A 15,970-nucleotide genomic window follows, 5' to 3' on the forward strand; every position below is an offset into this window, starting at 1 on the left:
GGACTGAGAAGCATGAGAATGCTTTACAAGCCCTAAAAGAGTATATGTCCTCAGCACCAGCATTAGCAAAACCGGAGAAAGGAGATGTGTTATCCTTATACCTAGCGGTATCCTCAACCGCTGTAAGTGCAGTCCTTGTCAAGGATCATGAAGGTACACAATATCCTATCTACTATGTAAGTAAAAGTTTGCTTGATGCCGAATCCAGGTACTCACACCTCGAAAAACTTATTCTCGCATTGATCATGGCATCCACTAAGTTAAGGCATTATTTTGAAACCCATACTATTATTGTTAAAACTAATTTTCCAATTAAGAATGTCCTCAGGAAACCAGATATGTCAGGGAGAATGGCTAAGTGGGCAGTAAAGCTTAGTGCCCATGATATAAGATACGAACCAAGAACAGCCATTAAATCTCAAGCATTAGCTGACTTTGTGGCTGATTTCAGTAGTGATCTACAAAAGGAAGCAGAATTGGAGGTCCAACAGCTGGATGAGACCAAGGATCCTTGGATCCTACACACTGACGGATCCTCAAATATCAAAGGCACAGGGCTAGGGATCCTACTAAAATCGCCACAGGGGGACATAATACCCCACTCCATAGCCTGTGAGTTCCAAGCAACTAACAATGAGGCTGAATATGAAGCCTTAATTGCTGGCTTACAGATTGCTAAGGATATGGGGGTAAGATATCTCGAAGTATATGTAGATTCATTATTGATCACCAATCACTTTAATGGATCCTATGCTGTTAAAGGTGAAAAACTAACCAAATATTTAGAGATAGTCAAAGAATTGGCACTCTCTTTTGTTTCTTTTAGCTTAACACAGGTACCAAGGGAGGATAACACGGAAGCTGATGCATTGGCCAACCTAGGATCATCCTTAAAAATTCCAGAAGATATAAGTATCCCTATCATCCATATCCTGGCTCCTGCTATTGAAAATCAAGTAGCCATGGAAATAGAAGAGGATACTGCAGTAATCCCTAGTGAAGAAGCTCGATCTTATTCAGGATCATGGATCCCACCAATCATGAAATACTTGCAAAACGGAGAGATCCCAATGGGAGAAAATCCTAGAGCTTTCAGGATCAAGGTATCTCAATTTACAATCCTAAATAATATGCTATATAAACGATCCCTTGCAGGACCATATTTAAGATGTATTGAGGATCCTGAAATCGAAGAAGTATTGAGAGACTTCCATGAAGGAGATTGTGGAAACCACACTGGGGGCAGGGCATTATTCTCAAGGATCCTTAGAACAGGATACTACTGGCCAACCATGAAAAGGGATGCTATAGAGTATGCTAAGAGGTGTGATCCTTGCCAAAGACATAGCAATATCCTTCACCAACCAGCTGAATTACTACACCCCATACCATCCTCTTGGCCATTCATGAGATGGGGGATGGATATAGTTGGCAAGCTCCCTAAAGCACCTGGTGGAAAAGTATTTATGCTTGCCATGACTGACTATTTTTCCAAGTGGATAGAAGCTGAAGCCTTCGCTCAAGTCAGAGAAAAGGAAGTCATATCCTTCATTAAAAGAAACATTATAACTAGATTTGGCATTCCCTCTGAAATTGTATGTGATAATGGCTCCCAATTCATTGGAAGTAGAACCACTAACTTTTGTGACAGTTGGGGAATCAAGATGATCACATCAACACCAGTTCACCCACAAGCCAATGGTCAAGCAGAATCATCCAACAAGATCATCATCAACAATCTGAAGAAGAAGCTAGGATCCAAGAAAGGGAAATGGGCAGAAGAGTTACCTTATGTGCTATGGGCTGATAGGACAACTCCCAAGAATGCCACCGGTCAGACACCCTTCTCTTTAGTATTTGGGGCAGAAGCAGTGATCCCAACAGAGATGGTGATCCCAACTGCTAGAACAAGTGCTCGTGATCCTGAAGAAAATGCTACAATCCTGGCTCAGGATTTGGATACTATTGAGGAAAACAGGAATCTAGCTAGAATAAGGATGGCAAGCTACCAACAAAGAATGGCTGGTACCTACAACAAAAATGTCAGGATAAGGAAGTTCCAAGTCGGAGATATGGTGTTGAGAAAAGCATTTCAAAATACTATCAATCCTGCTGACGGGAAGCTAGCACCAAAATGGGAAGGTCCCTACTTGATTGAAGCTGAAGCAGGAAAGGGGGCATATAGGTTGCTAACCATGGAAGGAAACTTGTTACCAAGAGCCTGGAATGCTGTTCACTTAAAGAAATATTTCATGTGAACATGATCCTTCCTGCATGTGATCCTTACATTGAAGTATCCTTGAAGGATCCTGAAGATATAGGTGATCCTTACTCTGGTAATATGCTTATCCTAAAACTATTACATTTTCTTACTTTTTGCCTAAGGATAAGGATCATGTATCCTTCATCCTCTACTCACAAACCGTTTGAGTTATGATAGTTCAGGTATCTTCAGCAAATCGTCAAAGATCTCCAAAAGCACCACAGATCCTTGGGTACAACCCCAGTTATCCTTGGGATTATCCCCAGTTTCCGCCAGCAGCGCACGATGATCCTGGTATAGTTCACGTCTTTGGGACCAGTACCCACTTTCGGGGCTGACAACCTCATCGTACTGGCTATATTTGGGATCCTACGTATAATGGTGGACGCACCATACATCCGTTCCTAAGGTTTCTAACGTTTTCACGTTAGCTAAGGTTTTGACATTTTCATGTCACTAAGTTTGGATAGTTGCCAGAAAGGGCCATACTCCAGTTTACATACGATCCTTTGGGCTTGTCCCCAGTTATCCTTTGGGCTTGTCCCCAGTGATCCTCCGGGATCGTCCCCAGTTATCCTTTGGGCTTGTCCCCAGTGATCCTCTGGGATCATTCTCAGTTATCCTTTGGGCTTGTCCCCAGTTACTAACTTATCTTTTATATTGGCTTAGTCCCAAGTTATGTTCCATTTTCTCAGGTTTTCGAAGTTAAACAATTAAGGATCCTTAATCCTTATTATCCGTTAAAGTCTTACCTATGGTTGTTCCGATTAAAGGATAGGATCCTAACGTGGATCCTCAGGTATGATCCTTGACTATTTTTGATTATACTCTTTATCCTAACCAACCCTTATACTTTGACAACCGAACCTATGATCCTTGAACTAAAACACTTTGAGAATTTTCAATATGAGGATATTTGATCTAGGATCATATCCTAAGTTTATTAAACACTTTTTTAACCCTTGTTATTTTAACAAATACAATTGAGAAATAAGAGGATTATTGAAGGATAGCAACACAAGATAAGCCAAAAAAGTTAAGTTATATTATTAAACAAAAAGGATCATTAACCCCTTCGAAAGATTGTCAAAATTGCCAACCCACATTTCTACCAGCAAAACGTGGCCCGTCCACATGGGTTGGCAAAGGGTGTCCATTGTCTATGCGGTCTTAGCATTTTTGCAGGAAAGTAAAAGCGGCAGGATCACAAAGGCTTCATCCCCCAAACAGAGGATCCCTCCACCTTTTGCAATCCTACCCATTGTTCAAAGGATCCAGGATCCTTAACCCTAAGAAACTATTGTTCAGAAATTACAAGCCATAATTGTTCACAAACACCACTACCACAAAAAACCACTACCAATCCTAAAAAATTGGGCTCCGGCCAAGTCTCGAAATATCCATCACCGCCCAATCATGCAGCCTACACCTTCGCTGCTTCATCACCACCAGCATCTCCACCTTGATCCTTCTCAGCATCACCACCTTCCAGCATGGGGATCTCCTCAGCCTCATCCTCGTCCTCCAGGTCTGCCAGCCTTGCCTTCCAACCTTCAACATCCCACGAGCCTTTGTCAAAGGTAGGATCCTGAGCCTCCTCGGCCATCTGAAGTTGAATCTTATACATAGCAATTGCCGCGGAGACCTTAGCATCTTGGGTGATCTCCTGCTTCTCGTTATCCATATCAATCAACCTCTGAGCAGCCTCAGCCTTCATGACCCGGAGTTCCTTCTCAAGATCTCCTATCTTGAGATCCTTAAGCACGCCCATTTGTTGAAGGTCAGCAATCTGGCTCTCCTGGTCCTCAACATTGCCAAGATAAGTTTCAATCTCAGCAAGTTTCTGCAAACAAGAGAATAAAGACAAGCTCAGACTCAGGTGATCCTCAAGAAAAGCAGGATACACAAACAGGATATGATAGGCGGATAACCTACAGGGGCAGTGATCCTTACCTCATTCACGTAGTCAAGGAATTGCTGACGGAGGAGGGGAAATCCTTGTAGATCTTCAGTAGTCTTCCTCTTCTTCCCCTTGCCCCGGATAGACGCTTTGGGAGCTGAGACTGAAGGACTGGCAGCAGGAGCCTTCTTCTTTGAAGACGTAACATTGGCAAGATCACTGATCCCAAACTTGGAGGCTGATTTAACGGACCTGGCAGATTTTCCAGCACCTACACAATAAAAAAAAACAAGATAAGTTGCTTTATTAATCAAACAATCCTACATATAATTTATTTTCTGTAAGGATACTTACTTGACATAGTGGCAGATGCAGAGGATACTTCTTGAGAATCTTGGATGGTGACTTGGAAGCTTCTGACTTCAGGATCAAGCTTTTTAAAAGCTAACACTCTTTCTCTGGCAGCAGGGGTCAACTTTAAGTGAGCAACGGAGATAGCTGCATAAAAAAGACAAAAGAAAAAAGACATCAGTGATCCTCATCATATGAGAACAGGACTGATAGTGATCCTCCGAGGATCCTCTACCCTACCATGAGTGGCCCATTCCTTGGGCAGATCCTTCCCATCCGGGATAGAATCCCTCTTAACAAAGAAAAACCGACGTTTCCAGTTTGTATCATTCTTGGTAACTTTGAAGATAGGGTGATCCTCCCCAGCTTTCCGTTTCAGCAGATACCGATGTGATCCAAACGTAGTAAGATCATAGAGCTCAGCTAGCTCCGCCATCCCCAGATCAATTCCTTCCTGCTCAATGATCCTCTCGAAGGTATAAAGAACCCTCCAGATCATCGGCATAGCTTGGATGTAAGAGATGCCGGTTAAGGAAAAGAAAGACTGGGTAAAGTCTGGAAAAGGATATGAGTAACCTATAGCAAACGGAGTAGCAGGAAAAGCCACCCAGACATCTGAGACAAAGTCGCTCAAAGCAGTAGGATCAAAGGATTTAAAAACAACATTCGCCGGAAAGCAATGACGAATCTTGTCTACGTGAGCATCACTGAAGCAACACCTCTCCGTAGGAGAATCTTTGATAATCCCCTGGCTTTTTAAGGGACTATCCTTCTTGGAATCCTTGTGTGGAGAATTCCGGAGCAACATGTTTCGTGACGGAATAGAAACAGAGACGGAGTAGAAAAAACAGAGTAAAGAAAAGAAAGAAAGGAAAGAGAGAAGAAGAGGATACCTGGACAACCTTCGGTGCAGAATATAAGGAGCGTGTATCTTGGATTTAAACACAAACTGATCCTGACCCTATCTCCTATTTATAATGATGATTTGCAGGGATTGTCACATTTGTGACGTAATGATCTTAACGGCTAGTCCGAGCATAACGGCTAGTTTCTTGGAATCGCCCATTAGAGATAAGATCATAACAAAATATAACTCGTCTATTTACAATTAACTCCTTATATTTTGGGGGCAATTGTTAGGGCTGGATTTTTACTATAAGTGATCCTTATACGTGATCCTAACCAGTGATCCTTGTTTCTCTGGCAGACAGTGATCCTCAGCAGAACTTCAGGATCAGGATCATGGGACATTATGGTGATCCTCATACTAACGGCCACTTCCGTTTAATACAATATTGTTTTGCAGGAACATCTAGCAGGATATATTCTAAAGACCATGATCCAGGGACGCGTCTTCACAAATATGGCAAGAGCTAAATCAGAGATAGACGTTGCACAGGATATGGAAACATGGCTTGATTCATGGGCAGCAATTTAGGCTAGATTGTCTTTATTTCTAAAGGGGTAATGAGCTGATATTTAGTCATTTTACCTAAAATAAGTCACACACACATGTATAAATACCCATCTTCCTCATTCGGAAGAACACACACGAACATACAAGGCAACTCTCACACACTTAGACACCAAAAGCAATAGTGATCCTTGTACTCAGCTCATTATCATCCAAAGTTGTAATCATATTTTTGTTATATTGAAGTTGGTGATCGGTAGTTGCCATCACCCGAGGTTTTTTATGCCGGAGATCATTCATTGATCAAGGGCTTTTTCCTCGTATAAATCATTGTGTCTTTGCATCTTCATCACAGAAGTGATCCTTTACTTTCATAGTTAACCAAGCATCATACCCCGTTTTCATAAAGTTTGGTTACATTATCCTTGTGTGATTTTTGACCAAAACAATAAGGATAACACATCTCCTTTTTCTAGCTTCATCAATGCTGGGGCTGAAGACATGTATTCTTTTAGGGCTTGTAAAGCATTCTCATGCTTTTCAGTCCATTCGAATTTCTTGTTCTTTCTTAGGATATCATAAAATTCTTTACACTTTTCTGAGGATTTGGATACGAATCTGTTTAGAGCTGCTATCCTGCCTGTTAGCCTTTGCACATCCTTAGCGTTGGCAGGGGATTTGATATTCACCAATGCTTTGATTTGTTCCGGGCTTGCTTCAATGCCCCTCTGAGTTACCATATATCCTAAGAATTTGCCTGCTTTAACACCGAAGTGACATTTTGAAGGATTAAGCTTCATGTTATAATTATCAAGGATATCAAATGCTTCCTCCAAGTCCCTTAGGTGATCCTCAGCCTTCTTTGATTTTACTACCATATCGTCTATGTATACTTCCATAGTTTGTCCAATCTGATCTTTGAACATCATGTTTACCAGTCTTTGATATGTTGCACCTGCATTCCTTAATCCAAACGGCATAGCAATATAACAATATAAACCGGTTGGGGTCATAAAAGCTGTATCCTCTTGGTCAGATGGTTCCATCTGAATTTGTTGGAATCCAGATGATGCATCCATGAAGGTTAGCAGTTCATGACCCGCCGTTGCATCCACCATGGAGTCAATGTGGGGTAATGGGAAAGGATCCTTGGGACATGCCTTATTCAAATCAGTGAAATCGACACATACCCTCCACTTTCCGTTTTTCTTTTGAACAACAACCACATTGGCCAGCCATTTTGGATACTTCACCTCTCTAATCATACCTGCTCGAAGTAATCTTTCTACCCCTTCCTGGATAATGGCATTTCTTTCTGGTGCAAATTTCCTCCTTTTTTGATGGATTGGTTTGATTGACCTGTCAATGCCAAGTTTATGAGTGATAATATCCTTAGATATACCTGTCATATCCTCATGTTTCCATGCAAAGGTAGACTTTCTTCTTTTGAGGAAGGATACTATGTCTTCTTTCATCTTGCTAAGGATCCCTGATCCGATATAGATTTTTGATTCAGGATCATTAGGATCCAAAAGGATTTCGTCCACATCCTGCTCTCTCGCCTCCAAGACATCCCTTGGAGGATACTGTAATTGCTATTGCTCCCTTGTCTTCGAGGCTGGTTTCATTGATGAGGTGTAACAATCCTTAGCCTCCTGCTGATCACTGTCGATCTTGATTATTCCCCATGGGCTAGGGAGCTTCACACATTGATGGTAGGTGGATGGGACTGCCTTCATATCATGTATCCAGGGCCTGCCAAGGATAACATTACAACAAGACAAACAGTCAATAACACAAAATTTTTGATAATTATGTAATCCTTCCACATAGATTGGGAGTTTGATGTCCCCCAGGGTTTTCTTAGTTTCGCCACTAAATCCCACAAGCACGGAGGATCTTGGGGTTATATCTGATTCAGGAATACCCATCTTCTTCAGAACATCAAGTTGGATAATATTCACTGAGCTTCCTCCGTCAATGAGGATCCTGCGGACAAAATGGTTAGAAATAAAGAGAGTGATGACTAGACTATCATGATGAGGATCCTGAATGTTAACGCGATCATCCTCATCAAAGGTTATCGCTTTTCCTTCCTAGACACTTGATGTTCGAATAGGTCTTTCTCCGTTATCCATTTTAGCTTCCTTTGCATGCCTTTTAGCTGCTGAGAAGGATGTACCACAGATGTCTGATCCTCCGGAAATAAAGTTGATCACTTGTGCATTTGCCGGAGGAGCTGGAGCTTTCTCAGGGATCCTTTCAGGATCTTGAGTCCTTTGCTTTTTTCTTCCCAACAACTCTTTTAGATGCCCCTTGCTTAGCAGATATCCAATTTCCTTTCTTAATGCGATGCATTCTTCAGTTAAATGCCCGAAATCCTCGTGGTATGCACACCACTTTGACTTGTCTTTAGTTCCAGTTGGTTTGTCGTTTTTTCTGGGCCATCTGTCTTTTTCTCCTAAATTCTGCATTGCAAGGATTAGTTCATGATTATCAACGGAAAAACAATATTCAGAAATCGGAGGATAATCCTCATCATCCTCTTCTTGGTCAACAGCATGCACGTTCTGGTTGTCATTCCTATTGTAGGATTTGAATCTGTTGCTTTTGAAAGAGGATCCTTGCTTTTCTTGTTTTGAGGATCCTACTTGTCTTTCCTGGATCCTTTTGTCATCTTCTAGCCGGATGAACCTGAGTGCACGAGTTCTTACTTCATCTAGGTTCCTGCATGGTGTCATAACAAGATCATCATAGAAGAATGAATCCCTAAGCAATCCCATTTTGAAGGCCTCAACAGCTGTGGCCATATCCAAGTTGGGAATGTCCAAGGATTCTTTACTGAATTTGGTTATATAATCCCTTAATGATTCATTATGACCCTGAGTTACCCTATATAAATCACTAGTCAATCTTTCAAATTTTCTACTACAAGAGAATTGATTATTGAATAAATTAACTAGATTAGCAAATGAGGTAATAGAGTAAGGGGGAAGACTTAGCAGCCATGTAAGAGCTGATCCAGTAAGAGTGGATCCAAATCCTTTGCATAGGCATGCTTCCTTTAACTTTTCTGGAATTGGATTGATTTCCATCCTCTCCCTGTATTGTGCTATGTGTTCCTCAGGATCCGTTGTACCATCATACAGCTTCATAGTAAGGATATGGAACCTTTTGGGTATCTCAGCATCACAAATCGGTGGTGCAAAACGAGATACCTTATGGCTTACATCTGCAATCTCCGGGATAGGTTTGACTACCCCTGGAACACTTGATATCATATCCTTCAGTTTTTGTAGTTCTCTGGCCATAGCATGATTGATACCTGTATCCTGCATGAATCCTTGGTTAGTGGTAAGAGAATTATTAAAAGTGTTACCTCCCATCGGGTTCAAGTTAGGAACATTGGATGTGAATCCATATTGCTGGGATTCTGGGATGATGGATGGACCAGTGGAAGCAATGGTCTGCATTGGAATAAAATCTCCTTGATGGACATCTGGACTTCCTGTTTGCAAATTCTTCAAGGATCCTGGTATCTGAAGGGATCCCTGAATATGGGGTGATCCTGGAACGAAGGAGGATCCTTGAACCTGGGATAATCCTGGAACTAAGGAGGATCCTTGAACCTGGGATAATCCTGGAACTAAGGCGGATCCTTGAACCTGGGATAATCCTGGAACGAAGGAGGATCCCGAGTTCATGAAGGATCCCATATGCTGAGTATAGGATCCTGCCGGTCGGAAATATGATCCTGACGCCTGAGTCACTACTGTTGGGCCGAAATGCACTCCTCTTGATCCACACGTGTGTTGAACGTCTGGGACCTCTGATGGCTGAGAAGTAATCATCAGGGTATCAAAATTCAAAGATTTGGGCATTATTGGGGAATGATCCTCTGCCATTTTCTTTTGCCTTTTGAGATCTCCGATTTCCCTGAGGATCCTGTCATTAGTTTCATCCTGCTGCTGCATACGATCCCTCATCTGCAAAATCAAAGTAAATATATCACTAGTACTGGGAATAGAAGAAGTTAGAGCAGAAGATGATGGTTTAGAGGAGATAGGAGTTGGTCTCTTCTCAGCATTTTTCTGAGATCCAGTTGGTGGTGGAGGCAAAGGTGGAATGCCATTAGATGAATTGACTGCAGACATCGCTGTGGAGGTATTCTTCAACGATGAAGCCATGCAACACTTCCGGAATGATCACCAACAAAAAATTTTCTTATGAATGAAGCACCAATTGCCCCACGGTGGGCGCCAAACTGTTTTGGTCAAAAATCACACAAGGATAATGCAACCAAACTCTATGTATGTGACAACTCGAATTTCCAAGATTCGATTTCATATGTATTACACGATCATGTATTGACTAGTTATTTATTTGCACATTTGGCTGCCATGAAATTGTATACGTTTGATTGTTTGATTGTGCATAGTTGTTTGCTATATGGTGAAACTTGTAAAATGTGTAAACTAGTTAGTGTGAAACACATTACATCACAAACAACCTTCGAAGGATGTCCAACCTCCGAAGGATGTTCACGAAACATGGCCCTAGGATCGAAGGATCACGAAACATATCCTTCGATCCGAAAGATCATCTTTCGGATCAAAGGGGTCTCGAAACATATCCTTCGGCCCAGTCATTTTAATGGGCTTGGCCCATTCCGATGATACGGTTATATTAGTGAATGCATGAAATCAGTAGGGATTTTTCTAAAAACCCTAGAACACCTCTACTTGTGACGGCAACCACAAACCTACGGAGACTTCTTGCTGATCATTTCCCTTGTTTTCATTTCCGGTTAGTGTTTAATAAATATGATTTCATGATTTATCGATCGTCTTACAATATGTTGTTGATATGATAACCGGTTATGTATGTTAAGTGGATATGGATGTTAATCGGACTTGTATGCTAATCGATTCTGTCGTGATGATGGTTAGTGATAAGGTGTTTGGGGATCGGTTGTTTTATCATGCAATTCGGATATATATTATTGTTATTGGAACCGGGACATAATATGATTGAATACTGTTATTGTTATTGTTCATGTGAATATTGTTATTGTTATTGTTCATGTGGGTAAATTAGGGTTCATAAAGTTTATTATAAAAATCCCTGTTTGATCGATTTTTAGGTGACAGAATACTTGAAATTGTGTTAGTTGATAAACACGGATAAAATTGGAAACTTTGAATAAAATGTAACTGATGAGTATCGAAGGATGACTTGTATGCCGAAAGATCACTGCTGTGACCGAAAGATATTAATAGCTCGAAACATAGGTTGCTGTGAACCGAAAGATACTAGTCCTTCGAAAGATAGCTTTGTTTCGAAACATGACAAAACTGTTGGTCGAAAGATGACTGATGGATCGAAAGATATTAGGGTTTTTGAAAATGCTTTGAATAATGGAATTTTTATGCTTGATTTATTTGGCATGCCATGCTTGATGAACGTTAACATTTGTATTCGTGCAAAATATACGTGTTGTGCCGATATGCAAACCGACTGCTATGTGAACATTAAATTGCATGCGTATCATTGCGAACATGAACTGATTTGTTATACGTGCATACAATAGGACGTGATTAATTACTTGTGAGTGCATAACCTAGCATACCGAGCAAACCAAGGTGAGTTCACACGAGCCAAGGCATGGGTTCCCAGGGTGGGAATGGGTTGGATGATTACTTGTGCATACTTTGATATTATAACGAGCGATTAAACTGTTGATGCTTACGAACTGCCTTCGCACACACCCTGGTCGGTAAGGACTATGGTCGCGAACAAACTACTCAACTGCCTTCGCACACACCCTGGTCGGTAAAGACTATGGTCGCGAATTGATTAACCGCCTTCGCACACACCCTGGTCGGTAAAGACTATGGTCGCGAACTATTCGAACCTAATCTTCGCACACCTGCCTGGGAGGCCGCGATGGAACTAATCATATGGAACGTAACGATTAAACCATTACTCACACTATACGATATTGAACTTTAAACTGTGAACTCGCTCAACTAGTTTGTTGATTATCTGCTGCATGCCTTGCAGGACCTTAGGTACATACTGGAGCTTGCACACGGAGGAGCTGGTCGTTGTGGGGCTTGGATCGTGGTCACCTTGTTAAACACTTTTAATGTTTGATACTTATTTGCTATGGGTTTTACAACAATACGCTTCCGCTAAACGATGTTAACTTACTTATGTTTTGGAAACACCTTTCATATGGAAATGGTTTGGATTATAATGTGTTTACTTTTACTTTATGCAATGTTCTGTATGATTGGTGGCTTGATCCTGGTCATGTCACGCCTCCAAGCGGTGGTACTCCGCGTGTGGGATTTTGGGGGTGTGACAGATTGGTATCAGAGCCATTGGTTATAGAGAACTTGGTTTTAATATGGGAAAACGTTTTTATTAAAACCAGACTATAACCAGAACAGTGCTCTCAACGATCCACAACGACGCTTCGCTCCACGTGCAAGACTCGACATCCTAGGTAATAAGGTTTATGTTTATTACCTGCTTGCTAGAACTGCATAGAACTTTGCTCGTAGTATGCTTACATTACTTTGCTCACAACTTGTTATTGCTTGAGAACACATACGTGCTTACACTCTTCTGTCATCGCACTATTCGTGAACCATTCTTACTTATGCTACCTTTACTGTTCGATCATGTCTGGACGTGTTGACATGACTCAAGCCCAGTTGACGGCTCTCATTAACGAACAAGTTGCTGCGGCACTTGCAGCCGCACAAGCAGGAGGTATAACCTGCTATCCCAGACCTATTCTAGGATGTTAGATCCTACTCTCGTGACCCAACTTTCGCGCTTAACCTTGATCTATCTTTCTCGCGCAACGGGTCAGAACGCACACATTCCAGAACATCATGGACTGTCGCCCAAGCACATTCAGTGGCACATTCAAGAACTTCATGTGTGAACGCCCTGAGGCTCGCAGGGGTCAAGTACGCCACTGGTACTTTGGTAGGAATCGCGCTAACCAGGTGGAACGCGCAAGTACAGATACTAGGGTTGGCAGCTGCTAACGCCACCCCCTGGAACGAATTCAAAGAACACATTAAAAGGGAATACTACACGCGTGATGACATCCACAAGTTGGAAGTGGAGCCTTACCATTTGAAAATGATGGGGTCAGAAATTGAAGCTCATACGAAACGATAGAACGGACTGGCCATCTTGTGTCCAACCATGGTGGACCCTCCAAACAAGCGTATCGAATTGTACCTCAAGGGTCTAGCCTCAGAGATTCAGAGCCAAGCTACATCGGCTAACCTCGACAAAATCCAAGACATTCAGTGTCTTGCTCATCGCCTCACGGATCAGGCAGTGGAACAGAACAGGCTACCTAGTTGTATCAGCGCTATTACTACCGCTACCACTTCTGCTACTCCCGCTACTCCTAGTGACAACAAGCGGAAATGGGATGGGTATTCCAGCAAGGGTTCAGCTACCGCTCGGTCTCAAGCACAACAGCAGCACAAGAATAGTGATCGCCTGAGCACAGCAGAAGCTAAGGAATTCAGGAGCCCACGGCTTGCACACCGGAATCGCCAGCAGCAACAGCAAGCAGGAATCCTATACAAAGAAAAGATTGTTCGCATTCCTCGTTCTGGTCAAGAACCTCTCGAAGCTCAAGGCGACAAGAGTGGTGCCGTGGTTGGCATCACCTCTTTCTTGAAGGCTCAGAAATGTTTGCGGAAGGGCCACACCGCAACTTTGGCTCTCGTTACTGACTCATCAGCGAAAGAAAAGAAGTTGGAAGACCATTCAGTTGTACACGACTTTCCTCAGGTGTCTCGCAAGGATTTACCTGGTCTACCGCCGCATCATCAGGACGAATTTCAAATCGAGCTCGCTCCAGGAGCAGCACCCATAGCTCGAGCACCGTATCGCTTAACTCCACCAGAATTGGAAGAACTATCGACGCAGCTACCAGGAATCTTGGATAAGGGATTTATCCGACCTAGCTCTTCGCCTTGGGGAGCTCCAGTGTTGTTAGTGAAGAAGAAAGACGGTAAGTTAGAATGTGCATCGACTACCGTGAACACAACAAGGTGACGGTGAAGAACCGTTATCCTCTTCCGCGCATAGACGACTTATTTGACCAATTGCAAGGGTCGTGTTACTATTCCAAGATCGACCTACGGTCAGGTTATCATCAGCTGAGAGTCCGGGATGAGGACGTCTCTAAGACAGCATTCAGAACTCGCTATGGTCCCTACGAGTTCTTGGTTATGCCGTTCGGGCTTACGAACGCACCTGCAGTATTTATGGATCTTATGAACAGGGTGTGCAAACCCTATCTCGACAAGTTCGTCATTGTTTTCATCGACGACATCCTGATTTACTCCAAGAGTCAGGAGGAGCACGAACAGCATCTACGTATTATTTTGGAACTTCTTCGAAAAGAGCAACTGTACGCAAAGTTTTCAAAATGCGACTTCTGGCTTCGTGAAGTCCACTTCTTAGGCCATGTGGTAAACAAGGATGGGATTCATGTCGATCCATCCAAGGTTGATTCGATCAGAAACTGGCCAGCACCGCGTACACCGACAGAAATACGCCAATTCTTGGGTTTGGCAGGTTACTACAGGCGATTTATTAAAGACTTCTCCAAGATCGCGCAACCACTCACTATGCTTACACAGAAAGGTGTCGTTTACAGATGGGGTATTACACAGGAGACCGCTTTTCAGTACTTAAAGGATAGGCTTTGCAGCGCGCCTATTCTCTCACTGCCCGAGGGCACAGATGACTTCGTGGTTTATTGTGATGCATCCATTCGGGGACTGGGATGCGTGTTAATGCAACGCGACAAGGTTATTGCTTACGCCTCTCGTCAACTAAAGGTTCATGAACGCAACTACACGACGCACGATTTAGAGCTGGGAGCTGTTGTTTTCGCGCTTAAGATATGGCGACACTACCTGTACGGTACCAGGTGCACGATTTACACCGATCACAGGAGTCTCGAGCATATTCTTAAGCAGAAGGATTTGAACATGCGTCAACGAAGATGGGTTGAATTACTGAATGACTATGAATGCGCTATCAAGTATCATCCAGGCAAGGCCAATGTTGTGGCTGATGCCCTTAGTCGGAAAGACACTCTACCTAAACGCGTGCGAGCGCTACAGCTTACTATTCAGTCCAGTCTTCCTGCACAGATACGAGCTGCTCAGATGGAAGCTCTGAAACCCGAAAACGTTAAGGCTGAAGCCTTGCGCGGTTCAAGGCAACAAATGGAACAAAAGGAAGACGGCGCCTACTATGTAACGGGGCGTATTTGGGTCCCACTTTATGGCGGCTTACGCGAACTTGTGATGGATGAAGCGCACAAGTCTCGCTACTCGGTACATCCAGGGTCGGGTAAGATGTACCACGATATCAGAACAACTTACTGGTGGCCAAACATGAAAGCTCTTATCGCAACTTACGTCGGCAAGTGTTTAACTTGTGCAAGGGTTAAAATCGAGTACCAGAAACCATCAGGCCTACTTCAGCAACCAGAAATACCACAATGGAAATGGGAGCAAATTTCCATGGATTTTGTTACTGGCCTACCTAGACCCCAGTGTGGGAATGACACTATCTGGGTGGTCGTTGATCGGCTCACAAAGTCTGCTCACTTCTTGGCTACCAAAGAAACGGATAAGTTTTCTACCCTAGCAGACGTTTACCTTAAAGAAGTTGTTTCGAGGCACGGAGTGCCCATCTCTATTATTTCGGATCGCGATGCACGATTCACGTCAGAACTTTGGCAAGCGATGCACAAATCTTTCGGCTCACGATTAGACATGAGCACAGCATATCATCCTCAGACGGATGGGCAGTCTGAGCGAACTATTCAAACTCTAGAAGACATGCTTCGAGCGTGTGTCATCGATTTCGGCAACGGCTGGGAAAAGCACCTCCCTTTGGTGGAGTTCTCGTATAATAACAGTTACCATACCAGCATTCAAGCCGCTCCATTCGAGGCATTGTACGGACGTAAATGCCGGTC

Source organism: Helianthus annuus, chromosome 14, assembly GCF_002127325.2.
Source record: "Helianthus annuus cultivar XRQ/B chromosome 14, HanXRQr2.0-SUNRISE, whole genome shotgun sequence".
NCBI lineage: Eukaryota > Viridiplantae > Streptophyta > Magnoliopsida > Asterales > Asteraceae > Helianthus > Helianthus annuus.